Source organism: Humulus lupulus, chromosome 2 (assembly GCF_963169125.1).
Source record: "Humulus lupulus chromosome 2, drHumLupu1.1, whole genome shotgun sequence".
NCBI lineage: Eukaryota > Viridiplantae > Streptophyta > Magnoliopsida > Rosales > Cannabaceae > Humulus > Humulus lupulus.
This window is the reverse complement of record NC_084794.1, coordinates 123,625,776-123,641,229: the sequence shown is the minus strand read 5'-3', so window position 1 is coordinate 123,641,229 and position 15,454 is coordinate 123,625,776.

The following is a 15,454-nucleotide window of genomic DNA, read 5'->3' as shown; positions in this document are numbered from 1 at the left end:
ACTGGATAAAAAAAAAATGAGAAACCCCGCAAGTTGGATGGTCGCGAGGAAAGTCCAATCTTGAGTTTGAGATATTGAAATTGTTGACACGGAAGCAGTTTGGTGAGAGCATCATCCAATTGATCAGCATATGAAATATGGGTCACTCAAAGCATATCATCTTGAACTTGTTCAGGAATAAAATGATAATCCAAAGTGACATGTTTCGTGCGAGGATGGAAAACAAGATTGGAGTGCAAGTTTGTGGCACCAACATTATCACAGTAGATCACAGGTTGTCAAGGAACAAAACTACCAAGCACTACAATAATTTTGAAATTTAATTACATTGATTAATTACATGTTTAAAAAACGTAACAGTGTTAAAAAATTCAAAATACTATATTTAGTAATATTTAGCATAAAAGAGATAAATAATGGTGTGATTGGTATAGAATTCCAATCCAATTTTATGTTTTTAAAATTTAAAAATTGTGGGACCTACACAAAATTCTTGTTTGGTTTATCATTTTTGAAAACTATTTTTAAAAACAAATTCTAATTTATAAAAGGATTTAGGAAATGATGTTTTCACGTTTTTGTTTTTGTTTTCTGTTTTTTTTTTTTTTTTCCTGACCACTTGTTTCAAGGACTCATAATGTTCCTCTTTCTCTCATAACATCTCATCTAAGGCTCATCTCACGGATCTTGCTTCTCTATCTCTCTCTTTATATTATTTTCTAATAAATAATATTAATTTATATATTAATAGACTTTTTACATTTTTTTTAAGGTGCTATGTTGTACAATAATTTTTCTTTACTGACAATTTTTTTTCTTCTTTCTACAATTCTAGTGTAAAAATATTTACTCTATTTTTTTTAATAAAAAGGGTATTTTCTTCAATTTAAAATTCTTATTCACCTCCATAACTATATATATTTGTTAAAATATTTCATTGTAAAATTATACAAAGGGATGCAATTGATTCTAATTTATAATATATTTTTTAAAATAAAATTCAGCTAATGATAAAATATTTTATATAATAAAGATTACAAAAAAAAAAAATACTATTAATAAATAAATATAAATTTATCATTTCAATTCTATACTAAAAGTTAAATATTATAAAATAAAAATAGCTAACAAAGTAAAATATTTTTCTAAGTCCACAAATTGTAAATTGAGTTTAAAAAAAAAAAAAATTTCTTGCTAATTTTCTTTTATTTTTCTTACAGTCTTGATTTTTTTTTCTTTTGTCAATTTTACAAGTCAATCTACTTTTTAAAATTTTTATCCATATAAATTTAGTAAAATAATTAATTATAAAATCATATAACAGAATATAATTTAATTCTAATTTACAATATATTTTCTAAAAAAATTCATTGATCAAATAAAAATTACAACAAATAAATAAAAAAAATATTTTCACTTCAATTATTATTATACCAAAAATAAAAAATATATATTACATATTCAATTTTTAGATTTTCTACCAAAAAATTATTCATTTTTATAAAACTAAAAAATAGTTAACGGACAATACATTCAATCACATTTTCATAAACATATTTTCAAACACTAAGTCTAGATTCTTTTTTCAGAATCATACTTTTTCAAAATACAATTTTTAAATCACTAATCAATCATGCCCTAAAAAAATATAACTTTAATTTATAAAAAAAATCAAAGTTAATTACAATGCAATATTGTTATGAATTTAATTAATGCACTATTATTAAATTTTAATTTATCAATATAATTAAATTTTACTTTCAGCTAATCCAATCACGTATTCAGTATCTGTTATATTTTCAAATTTAATCCCAATCACAGATTCAGTTTTTTAAAACTCAAAAACAGTTTACTGACATTGAACCAATCACATTTTCAGAAACATGTTTTCAGTCACTAAATTCAGATTTTCATTTCAGAATCCCACTTTTCAAAAATACAGTTTTCTAATCGCGAACCAATCAGACCCTAAGAGTCCCTCTCACAAAACTAGGAAAAGAAAAACTCTCACTACGTTTTCTCATCTCTCTCACGATCTGATTGATCTCCTAATTGATTTCTCAAACTTCTATATCTTTTTTATTCTCTTAATTTCTCTCATCTTCCAATTGATTTCTCAAACTTCCAATTGATTTCCTAAAATTAATGGCAGCCCTTGGCAGATGACAATGCTTCTCAACGATTTTGTTCTTCGGTGATTAATGGGGCTTTTCAACAATTTTGTTCTCTGACGATCAGTGAGACATTTTGGAGAGTTCATTCTCTGGTCATCGACATGGAGCTTTTTGTCAAATTCGTTCTTTGGAAAATGACAAGATTTGTTTCAGGTATGATCAACAGTAGTCAATTCTTGTAGGATCATGAAATAGAGTAGGATATAGATTGGTGATGAGTACAAGTTTACATATTGGATTTATTACATGGAAGAAATTTCTGCCAGGTATTCGATAAAATGCCCCTATGTAATGTAGTCATTTGGAATGCGCTCTAATCTTGTTCTCATTGTATTTTTTAATTTAAGGCTTTAACAAGTAGTAGTTCTGCACTCTATCTCATATATATTTGGATATGTTTCTTTATGAACAACAAATTATATTTGGTTGATGAAGCTCCAAATATGATAATAATGTACCTGTTTGTTTTGCTTAATGATTCAGATATTCAGCTACTGAGTTGTAGTATTTTCTATGATATGAATATAAGTAACACTTTCTTCTCAATATGATATATCATTGATGCTTACATAAGATATTATACTTTAATGACAAGGTGCTTGAAGGTGGGAGAATAATTACAATATTCTGGTACAAATGACTTTGATGCTGATTATTAATTATGTCTGTGAAACGCTATCTATTATAATCATGATGTTTGTTAACTTGCATTGGGGACTAGTTCTCCTAACCAGGATTAATTTTCTTATTGTACGTAAGTACTTCAGTCATTGCTCTATATCTTTGTTTAGTATATATGTGATATAAGCTTTTTTGCTTGCTACTTATCAATTTACATATACATTTATATATATATATACTTATTTTAGTTTTCATTGGGTAATAACTTGTTAGAGTTTTGTTTATCATTTATGCCTATCTGTTATCCAAAAAACTGGTACGAATGATGTGGCAAATGATTCTCGAACACGTGGCTGACACTTAGCGGAACTCTGCTAGGCTATCGACCAGAAGACAAATTACAAGCAGTAGGCAGCCGAAACTTACCTACGACCAGTATGGTTGCAGGTACCGCATGCTTCATGATATTTTTATAAAGATCTTTGTAAATCTCGAAATTAACTCCCACAATTTCCTGAGCATCCGATTATTTAGGAAAGAATATTTGTAACAAATTCATGTAATCCCCCTTGAGCCTATAAATAGAGAAAGATAGCTCAAGGAGGGGACTTTTGGCTTTCGAATTATTTGAGACTAGAGTAATTCTATTGGAGATATTGTCTTGTTCTTCAGAGGTTGGTGAAACTCATTGAACCCTAGTTCTTTGATCACTTCTTTGGATCTTATATCAATAACAATCTAAGTGGACGTAGGTTATTACCAGATCCTGGGGCCGAGTCACTATAAAATCTTATGTCCTTATTATTTTCGTCATCGCATTCTTTTCAACGTAATCTTCCACGTCAAACGTATTTTGACTCCGTGTCAGTTGGCCAAAATCTGGGTCAACACTATCTAACTTTCTCTTTCCTTTGTTCTTCCTATTCAGGTGATCAAGAACCATGAATTGGAGTAAAAATACTTTAAAACTGCATTATGGTATTATGAGTATCATCTATCAGCAAGTACATTTCTCTGTAATTGGCAATGTAATTATATCCTGAAAATTTTGGAAGCCTCTTGAAATCATATATAGGCACATTATACTATGAGAATTTTTTCTTTCCTTTCCATGAATTAAACTATTTAAAATTTCCTCTATTTTTTATCACTATAAATTTTTAAATCAAGATAGTCGTCTGTTTAAAACTAGTTCTCTGTATGTTCTCATTTATATCAATTTTACATATCACATTTTCTAGGAACTCTGATTACATTAAAAATTTGTGTTTTGTTTTATAGATTGTTATTATCATCTCATTGATACCAGGTATTAATAATTTCATCTAATTGAATTTATGCATGTCATTATGATGGAACACACAAAGACAGTAACGATCATAACTTTTTTACTAGTTGTTATCCCTTAAAAATACGAGGATGACGTGACGAATGAGAAAGCAGCACGTGGCATCACAAATCAGGGAAAAACGACAAAGTATTGAAAAAAGACCAACGAGAAAAAAAGATAGGTCTAGGACCAATAGGGAAGTTAGCCAAACCAAGACCTCGTAGGGGTAGTCGGTTTGACCCCTACCCCTAGGGGTGGTCAGCCTAAGCATGCCCAAGAACCCCATGGGGGTGATCGGCCTAACCCCAACCCTTAAGGGTGGTCGGCCCAAGTATGCCCAAGAGACCCTAGGGGTGGTCGGCCTGACCCCTACTCCTAGAGGTGGTCGACCTGACATGCTCAAGTACCACTCAAAAATACGGGGATGATGTGGCGAATGAGAAAGCGACACATGGCATCACAAATCAGGGAAAAATGACGAAGTATTGAAAAAAGACCGACGAGCAAAAAAGATAGGTCCAGAACTTATAGGGAAGTCGGCCAGGCCAAGACCCCGTAGGGGTGGTCGCCCTGGCCCTAGCCCCTAGGGGTGGTCGGCCTAAGCATGCCAAAGAATGTAATGACCCAACTATTTCTAAGACCTTGGATCATTAAAACTACTAGACATAGCTACTATTTTGGGAAACATATATAAGAAATAACATAACTTTATTTAAAACCCCAAAATAAATATTGTAACGCCCTACTTCCTTAGAGCCGTTACTATGTGAGTTTAAAATATGCTTTCAACTCGCTAATCGAGGTTTAGGTCAAAAGTGTAATTAAATCATAAACAGAGTAATAAACTTCGAAAATAATTTCAATTACTGAAAAACATAATGTGTTTGACACTTGGGATCCCAAAATACTGTCTAGAAATATTTACAACATATAAGTACAAACCAAGTCGACTAGACGACAAAATCTAGGTTTTAATACAATCATCTCTCAAAACCCAAAACCACTGGCTGTGGTAACTAGGCAGGCCAAACATGTACACGCCGCTTCACGCTCTCCGTACTCATGGTTGGTCGACTTTCCCCTTGCCCTTACCTGCACCACAGAGCACCCGTGAGCCGAAGCCTAGCAAGAAAACCCTTACAAGCAGAAAACATATGCATAACAAACACTCAGCATAAAAACAGGCCATCAATAGGCTAAACACATACGGCCGTGCCGTCCCAGGCGCTTTACCAGGCCCTGGGTTCGTGGTCCACACCGTGAGGATATCCCAGGTATCCTTTAGGGTCTCGCCTTGGAAAATCGCACTCCATGTGCTCAACATTGCTCCACGCCTAACGTCATTCCTGGCCTTGCCGACCTCGACCTCCGCCGTTCCCGGCTCTTGCCGAACATTCACACTTTGCATTGATAGCATAATAAGGCATAAACTGAACATGAACAAATTCAATCAAAGGGCTACACCCTGCAATACAATCATATAGGGCTCTGCCCTGCATACAAGCTCTATGGGAACAATGATTTTCTTACCTGAGTCCCGAGCTTTCCAAGCACTGATATCCCGAGCACAGTCCCCTAAACTGAGCCTCGCCGAAACCCTAGTCACAACACATTAACAATATTCATCCATCAAGTTCTAATCCAATAAATAGCTTTGTGTTACAATTCTAATCATCAGGACCTTGAATCCTTTCAATCCGGGTGATAAAATCCATCCCGAGCCTTAGCAAATAGGTTCCCAAGTCAAAACCCTCAAGTCACCCTGCACCTTGAACTAGGGTTGCGGCCCGACCCCACAAGCGTTGCGGCTAGCCTCAAAACAGAGGCTAACACCTCCCTAAAACACGTCGCAGCGCACTTGGCCAAGCGCCGCGGCATGCCTCGAGCACCATGGCCTCCCAAGGCCTCGCATGCACACGGGCCGCGACATGCCCCTCCTAGGGCCGTAGCCCTCGCCTACAAATCCAGAAAAAACACCATTTTTCCCTGCATATCCTTCGAGCCAACACCTCCAAAATCACCTCCAACCTCAGAATTAAACCCAGAATTCATATTTATGCAACCTAAACATACCAACAACCTCAAGAACCAATTCCCACACCCATCAAACAATCAAAACCTGTCCTAGAATCCAAATCATGCATACTCTATGAAAACCAGCAGAAATTCCAAACTTAATCCTTATAATTTAAAGCTTACCCTTGCTGGATTGATTCTCTGAACCAGCTTCCTAAGCTCCAAGCTTCAAGCTCCCCTAAATCCCAGCTGAATTCCTTAGCTTCAAGTTAGCTTCACCAAGTTTTCCCTTGATATGCCTTAGAGAAAGATAAAGAGAGGACAACTTCAAGAGAGGGAGAAAGAGTCGGTTTCTAAGTTTCTAAAAACTTCCTAGGCTTTGTTTTATTTAACTTAATCTTTATGGTTACCTCAAGGCTCGGGGTGCCAAAAACGTCCCCGAGGGCAAAATGGTAAATTTCCCCAATATCCCCTCCTAGACATTCTAACATCAAATATATCTCCAAATATTTATTTCCATAACCCGATAACCCCATAATAGATCTAATACCCAAAATACCCCTCGACTCGCCCTAAGTCGGATTCTCAACCCCGTTGTGACTTTCTGGCTATCTGCTCCCTAGGACTGCCTTGGATCGTGCTACACAGATATATATCACAAACATATCACATTTATCACATTTATACCCTCAACGGGCTAAAATCACAGACATACCCCTAATATCCAAACGGGGCCCACATGCATATTTAATTCAACTAAACATGCATCTCTATCACATATTCACATAAATTCACATATTATATCCATAATTCACCTATTGCCCTCCAGGCACGCTAATCAAGGCCCTAAACCTTATTAGCAAATTTGGGTCGTTACAACTATCCCCTCCTTATAGAAATTTCATCCTCGAAATTACCTGAACAACTCGGGATACCGCTCCCTCATCTCTGATTCAAGTTCCCACATCGCCTCCTCAACCTTGCTGTTCCTCCACAGCACTTTCACTAAGGCAATGGTCTTGCTCCGCAAGACTTTATCCTTCCTGTCAAGAACCTGTACTGGCTTCTCCTCATAGGAAAAATCCTGATCTAGCTCCAAATTCTCATAACTCAGAACGTGCGTCGAATCTGACACGTACTTCTGGAGCATGGACACATGAAAAACATCATGAACCCCTGATAAAGCTAGAGGCATCGCTAGTCTGTAAGCTACCTCTCCAACCCGTTCCAGAATCTCGAAGGGGCCAACAAACCTAGGGCTCAGCTTGCCCCGAACACCAAACCGTTTCACTCCCCTCAAAGGCGACACCCTAAGAAACACATGATCACCAACCTGAAATTCCACGCTCCTGCGTTTCAGGTCTGAATAACTCTTCTAACGACTCTGGGAGGCGAGCATTCGCGCTCTAATCTTTTCAATCGCCTCATTGGTTCTCTGAACCATCTCTGGACCCAAATAACTCCTCTCACCTGTTTCATCCCAATGGATGGGTGATCTGGACTTCCTTCCATAAAGCATCTTATACGGAGCCACTCCGATGATCGCCTGATAACTGTTGTTGTACGAAAAACTCAATCAAAGGGAGATACTTACTCTAAGATCCCCCAAAATCTAGCACACAGGCTCGCAACATGTCCTCCAATATTTGAATCGTCCTCTTAGACTGTCCATCTGTCTGAGGATGATAAGCGGTACTAAACCGTAACTGCGTGCCCATAGCCTTCTGCAGACTCTCCCAAAACTTGGAAGTGAAGGTGGGGTCCCTGTCGGATACTATCGACCTCGGAGCCCCATGAAGTCGAACAATCTCCTTCACATATAACTCAGCATACTGCTCCACTGTATAAGTCGTCCTAACAGAAAAAAAGTTGGCGGACATAGTATATCTATCCACAATCACCCACACCGAGTCATGCTGTCCCACGGTCCTCGACAAACCAACCACGAAGTCCATGGTAATATCCTCCCACTTCAATTCTGGGATCCCCAGAGGCTGCAACAACCCCGCTGGCCTCTGATGCTCAGTCTTGACTTGCTGACAAGTTAAGCACTTGGCCACATAGTCCACCACATCCCTCTTCATGCCCGACCACCAATAAAAAACTCTAAAATCCTGGTACATCTTCGTCGTACCCGGGTGCAAGGAATAGGGAGTGGTATGCGATTCATCTAAGATCTCCCACCGGATATCAGAATCCATTGGAACGCAGAACCGACCCTTGTACTTCAGTAACCCCATCTCTAAAATAGAAAAGTCCTTAGTCGCTCCGACTAAGACATTCTCTCTGTGACCTCTCAACTGGGAATCTTTCCCCTGCGCCTCCTTGATCCTCTCAAGGAGTGTAGACTGAAGAGTGATGTTGGCCAACCGACCAACCACCAAATTTATACCTGCTCTAGTCATCTCCTTGGCTAGCTTATTAGATATCTGTCTCGAACTAAACAACTGTCCTGGGCCTTTCTGACTCAATGCATCAGCCACTACATTAGCCTTCCCAGGATGGTATAGGATATCACAATCATAATCCTTAACCAACTCCAGCCACTGCCTCTGGCACATATTCAGGTCCTTCTGAGTAAAGAAATACTTCAAGCTCTTATGGTCGGTGTATATCTCGCACTTCTCACCATAAAGATAATGTCTCCAAATCTTAAGTGCGAGCACCACCGCTGCCAACTCCAAATCATGCGTGGGATATCTCTGCTCATACTCCTTTAACTGTCTCGATGCATAGGCTATCACCTTACCAGCTTGCATCAACACACACCCCAAACCCTGTTTGGATGCATCACAATAAACCACAAACTTTTCATTATCTGTCAGCAAACTTAATACTGGCGCGGTGATCAGTCGCCACTTCAACTCCTTGAAGCTGGTCTCACATCTATCCGTCCAGACATACCTTGTCTTCTTCTTTGTCAGTTTGTCAAAGATGTAGCTATTCTGGAGAACCCCTCAATGAACCGCCGATAATATCCCGCTAAACCCAAAAAACTCCTCACTTCAGGAACATTGCTCGGTCTCGGCCAATCTCTAACTGCCTCAATCTTACTTGGATCAACCAGAATCCACTCCTTACTGAAGATATGGCCCAGAAATGTAACTTGTGGTAACCAGAACTCACACTTACTAAACTTAGCATATAACTTATGCTCCCTTAACTGTTGTAAAACCAACCGCAAATGCTGCTCGTGCTCTGTGTCTGACTGAGAGTACACCAAGATGTCGTCGATGAACACAATCACAAACTTATCCAAATAATCCTTGAAAACCCTATTCATCATATCCATAAAAGCTGTTGGGGCATTGGTTAATCCAAAGGACATAACCAGAAATTCATAATGTCGATACCTCGTTCGGAAAGCAGTCTTTGGTATGTCCTCCTCTTTAATCCTTAACTGATGGTAACCTAATCGGAGGTCTATCTTGGAAAACACTGTTCTTCCCTGTAACTGATCAAATAAATCATCGATTCTAGGCAGTGGATACTTGTTCTTATTAATGGTTAACTTATTCAGCTCCCTATAATCAATACACATCCTAAGAGATCCATCTTTCTTCTTGACATACAACACTGGAGCACCCCATGGCGAGAAACTCGGTCTGGAGAACCCCAAATCAAGTAACTCTTGCAACTGAATCTTCAACTCCTTTAGCTCTGCTGGAGCCATTCTATAAGGTGTCCTAGATACTGGCTCCGCCCCTGGCACCAACTCTATAACAAAATCAATCTCCCGCTGCAGCGACAACCCTGGCAAATCTGCCGGAAACAAATCTAGGAACTCACACACCAATCTAGTCTCTCCCGGTCCAACCAACACCACCTTAGAGGTATCCACAACGCTTACTAGGAATCCTATGCAACCTTCCTGCATCAAGTCTCTAGCCTTCAATGCTGAAATCATAGGTAACCGCGGTCCATTAGCTGTCCCCACAAATACAAAGGGTACCTCCCCTTCTGGTTCAAAAGTCCCCATCCTGCGCTTGCAGTCAATTGTTGCCCCATACTTTGATAGCCAATCCATCCCTAGGATCATGTTGAAGTCATCCATCGCAAGCTCAATCAGATCAGCAAACAACTCCCCACCACCTACCTCTACTGGTAAAGCTTTAATCCATCTCCTAGAGACTACCAGTTCTCCAGTTGGCAATAAAGTCTGAAAACCCCTAGTATACAACACACTAGGTCTACACAGTTGATCTATCACTCTAGCAGACACAAACGAGTGAGTAGCTCCTGAATCAAATAATGCAGTATAAGAAGATCCAGCACTAGAAATCTGACCTGTCACTACCGAGGGGCTAGCCTCCGCCTCAGTTTGAGTCAAAGTAAATACCCTGACAGGAGCAAGACCATCACTCTACTTCAGCTCCTCTTTCTTGACTTGAGGGCAATCCCTCTTCAAATGACTGGCACTCCCACAGACAAAGCAGGCCCTAATCCTGCACTCACCCTAGTGTCGTCGCCTACACCGCGGACACACTAAAAAACTCCTCCAGTTGTCACTTCCACCCTGACGGCCAGTAGAAGCACCCCATGCCCTCCTATCTGAACTGGGAGGAACAAAGGAATCTGGGGCCTTCCTCTTCTGCTCACTAGAGCCACCACCTCGACTGGATCCAATAAAAGGAGGCACTGTCCTCCTAGCATCACGCCTAACAGCGCTTTACTTCTAGATATGATCCTCGGGCCCCTCAGTTGTAAGGGCCTTGTCCACAACCTGAGCATAAGTAGTAGTCTCTGGATCCAAGGTAATCTTCACATCACAAGCAATCATAACATTCAAACCTCGTATGAACCTGTCCCTTCTTGCTGCAACAGTTGGCACTAAATCTGGCGCAAACTTTGCCAATCTGTCAAATCTCAAAGCATACTTAGTCACAGTCAACCGATTCTGAGTTAGGTTGATGAACTCGTCAACCTTTGCAGCTCGAACTGCCACATTGTAATACTTCTCATTGAATAAGTTTCTGAACTCTTCCCAAGTCATAACTGTTACGTTCCTTCTCTAAACTACCACGTCCCACCAGATGCGGGCATCCTCTCTGAACATGTAGTTAGCACAAGCTACCCTCTTATTTCCCTGAACCCTCATAAAATCCAAAATTGAGGAAATCATATTTATCCACTGCTCTGCCCGCAGTGGGTCTGATCCACCTTCAAAGGTGGGAGGATGCTCCTTCCTGAACCTCTCATACAAAGGTTCCCACTTGTTCTCCATAACAGATTGAACCGGTACTGGTGCCACAACCTGCTGAACTGGCAGCCCAACGACCTGAGGTGAGGCCTGCTGCCTCAACTGTCAAAGCTCTTCCTCTACTCGTTGCAGTCTTGCTTCCATCTCGGCAAACATCTCTTGCCAATTCTGTGGGGCAGGTGGAGGGTCCTGACCCTGGTTGTCATCCTCGGCCCTACTGCCACGGAGTCTAGATGATTGTCGAGGCATCTCAACAAATATGTCTGCAACCAACGACGTTGCTCATCAGGCATGATTACAACATCTAAAACCACCTCCCAAACACATCAACCAACCACAGACAATAATTCACATAACGTGTAGACAACATATAACACACAACAAGCCATGCCCTGGCATCATGCATATGTTAACTCATTCATCATGCTCTATATAAAATAAGCAGGAAAATAAGGCATTCAAGCACATATTCAAGCATATTAGTCAATCATACCAACCAACCCTGAGTCAAGCTTGTCACTGATAGTGAGCGTACATGTTCAGACAATCTCTAGAACCATAAACCTTGGTTCGCTCTGATACCAAGTTGTAACGCCCTACTTCCTTAGAGCCGTTACTATGTGAGTTTAAAATGTGCTTTCAACTCGCTAATCGAGGTTTAGGTCAAAAGTGTAATTAAATCATAAACAGAGTAATAAACTTCAAAAATAATTTCAATTACTGAAAAACATAATGTGTTTGACACTTGGGATCCCAAAATACTGTCTAGAAATATTTACAACATATAAGTACAAACCAAGTCGACTAGACGACAAAATCTAGGTTTTAATACAATCATCTCTCAAAACCCAAAACCACTGGCTGTGGTAACTAGGCAGGCCAAACATGTACGCGCCACTTCACGCTCTCCGTACTCATGGTTGGTCGACTTTCCCCTTGCCCTTACCTGCACCACAGAGCACCCGTGAGCCGAAGCCTAGCAAGAAAACCCTTACAAGCAGAAAACATATGCATAACAAACACTAAGCATAAAAACAAGCCATCAATAGGCTAAACACATGCGGCCGTGCTGTCCCAGGCGCTTTACTAGGCCCTGGGTTTGCGGTCCACACCGTGAGGATATCCCAGGTATCCTTTAGGGTCTTGCCCTGACAACTCGCACTCCATGTGTTCAACGTTGCTCCTGGCCCCTTGCCGCACTCGGCCTTGCACTCCACGCACCTAACGTCGTTCCCGGCCCCTTGCCGATCCCGACCTTCCCGACCTCGGCCTGCGCCGTTCCTGGTTCTTGTTGAACATTCACACATTTGCATTCATAGCATAATAAGGCATATACTGAACATGAACAAATTCAATCAAAGGGCTATGCCCTGCAATACAATCATATAGGGCTCTGCCCTGCATACAAGCTCTATGGGAACAGTGGTTTTCTTACCTGAGTCCCGAGCTTTCCAAGCACCAATATCCCGAGCACAGTCCCCTAAATTGAGCCTCGCCGAAACCCTAGTCACAACACATTAACAATATTCATCCATCAAGTTCTAATCCAATAAATAGCTTTGTATTACAATTCTAATCTCTGGGACCTTGAATCCTATTAATCTGGGTGATAAAATCCTTCCCGAGCCTTAGCAAATAGGTTCCCAAGTCAAAACCCTCAAGTCACCCTGCACCTTGAACTAGGGTCGCGACCCAACCCCACAAGAGCTGCGGCTAGCCTCAAAACAGAGGCTAACACCTCCCTGAAACACGCACGGGCCGCAGCGCACTTGACCAAGCGCCGCGGTGTGCCTCAAGCACCATGGCCTCCCAAGGCCTCGCATGCACATAGGCCGCGGCATGCCCCTCCTAGGGCCGCGGCCCTCGCCTCCAAACCTAGAAAAAAAACCATTTTTCCCTGCATATCCTTCGAGCCAATACCTCCAAAATCACCTCCAACCTCAGAATTAAACCCAGAATTCATATTTATGCAACCTAAACATACCAACAACCTCAAGAACCAATTCCCGCACCCATCAAACAATCAAAACCTGTCCTAGAATCCAAACCATGCATACTCTATGAAAACCAGCAGAAATTCCAAACTTAATCTTTATAATTTAAAGCTTACCCTTGCTGGATTGAATCTCTAAACCAGCTTCCTAAGCTCCAAGCTTCAAGCTCCCCTAAATCCCAGCAGAATTCCTTAGCTTCAAGTTAGCTTCACCAAGTTTTCCCTTGATATGCCTTAGAGAAAGATGAAGAGAGGACAGCTTCAAGAGAGGGAGAAAGAGTCGGTTTCTAAGTTTCTAAAAACTTCCTAGGCTTTGTATTATTTAACTTAAGCTTTAAGGTTACCTTAAGGCTCAGGGTGCCAAAAACATCCCCGAGGGCCAAATGGTAAATTTCCCCAATATCCCCTCCTAGACATTCTAACCTCAAATATATCTCCAAATATTTATTTCCATAACCCGATAACCCCATAATATATCTATTACCCAAAATACCCCTCGACACGCCTTGAGTCGGATTCTCAACCCCGTTGTCACTTTCTGGCTATCTGCTCCCTAGGACTGCCTCGGATTGTGCTACACAGATATATATATCACAAACATATCACATTTATCACATATATACCCTCAACAGGCTAAAATCACAGACCTACCCCTAATATCCAAACGGGGTCCACATGCATATTTAATTCAACTAAACATGCATCTCTATCACATATTCACATAAATTTACATATTATATCCATAATTCACCAATTGTCCTCCAGGCACGCTAATCAAGGCCCTAAGCCTTATTAGCAAATTTGGGTCGTTACAAATATTGTGCAAAATACAAAGTAACATATGAAATATAAAATACGGTATGGGTACCCATTGTTATAAAACATAAACTTTAATTGTTTGAAATATTAATTGCGGAATTACATCAAAACATTATTTAAAAGACTAAATATAATGTCATCCTCAATTGACACGCAGTCCATTCAATCCATTCATCCTCAACACACAAGCCAAGTTTCCATGAATCATTCTGCCGTCCATAATCATTTTCCTGCATCAAGCTAAAAATAAAGGAATGAGCCTAATGCCCAGCAAGGAAAATCTACTAACAACATATATCATAAAACATAAGATTATAACATAAACATATACTATAAAACATATAACATATATAGGACTACAATATTAATGGCCATTAACTCATTAACATGGCATGTGATAAAACCATCTAGGTCATCTGTCTACTAATCGAGGTAGGTTAGATCACATGGTAGTATATGATAACCCATCTAGGTCCTCTGTCAACTAATCGAGGTAGGATAAATCATAACTCTAAACCATGAAAATGATAAAAATTCTTGGGGCTTGCTATCTAAGCAAGTCATATGCCTAAGCTACTACAAAATATATTCTTGGGGCTTGCTATCTAAGCAAGTCCAATGTCCAAAGACTACAACATATTTATACATATACATATCATAGCATAAAACATATAATAACATAAGCATATAAACACATATAATCTATCATATTTTCCTTACAAAAAACCGGGATATGAAGACAAGAACGGGATTGGAACACTCCTAAAAGAGATGAAAAGAAAACTAAAACATCAAAGAAGAAACTTACCGAGAAGAACCTTAAGTTTTCAAGAAACTTAAACACCTAACCAAGAATCATAAACAGAGTTAGGGTCTGAAAAGAAAATAAAAATAAAAAACTAAAGAACTATGAAGAAATGAACTTAAGGATAAGAATACCTTGAATGAACTTATGAATTGATCCACATCTCGATACCAAAACCTTACTATATCTCACTTCCCAAGTGTTTAGAAAAACTTAGAATGATAAAGCTCTTAACCCAAAAACTCAAGTGTTTCTCTCTATAGTGACACTAGCAACTTGGAGGCTCTGAAAACTGCTTGAAGAATGAAGAAAATGGTTGAGTACTAGGTCCTATTTATAGAGTTCAAGGAGTGAAACTAACTCCTTTTACTTTGAATAAATAAATGAATTTAAAATGAAAAAGATTTGAATTTTCGTTCAACAGACGCCAAGAACTCGGTCAAAATCGTTCAAAGGCAGGTCCAAGTGGTTAAGGCTGTTTTTAAATTTTAAAATC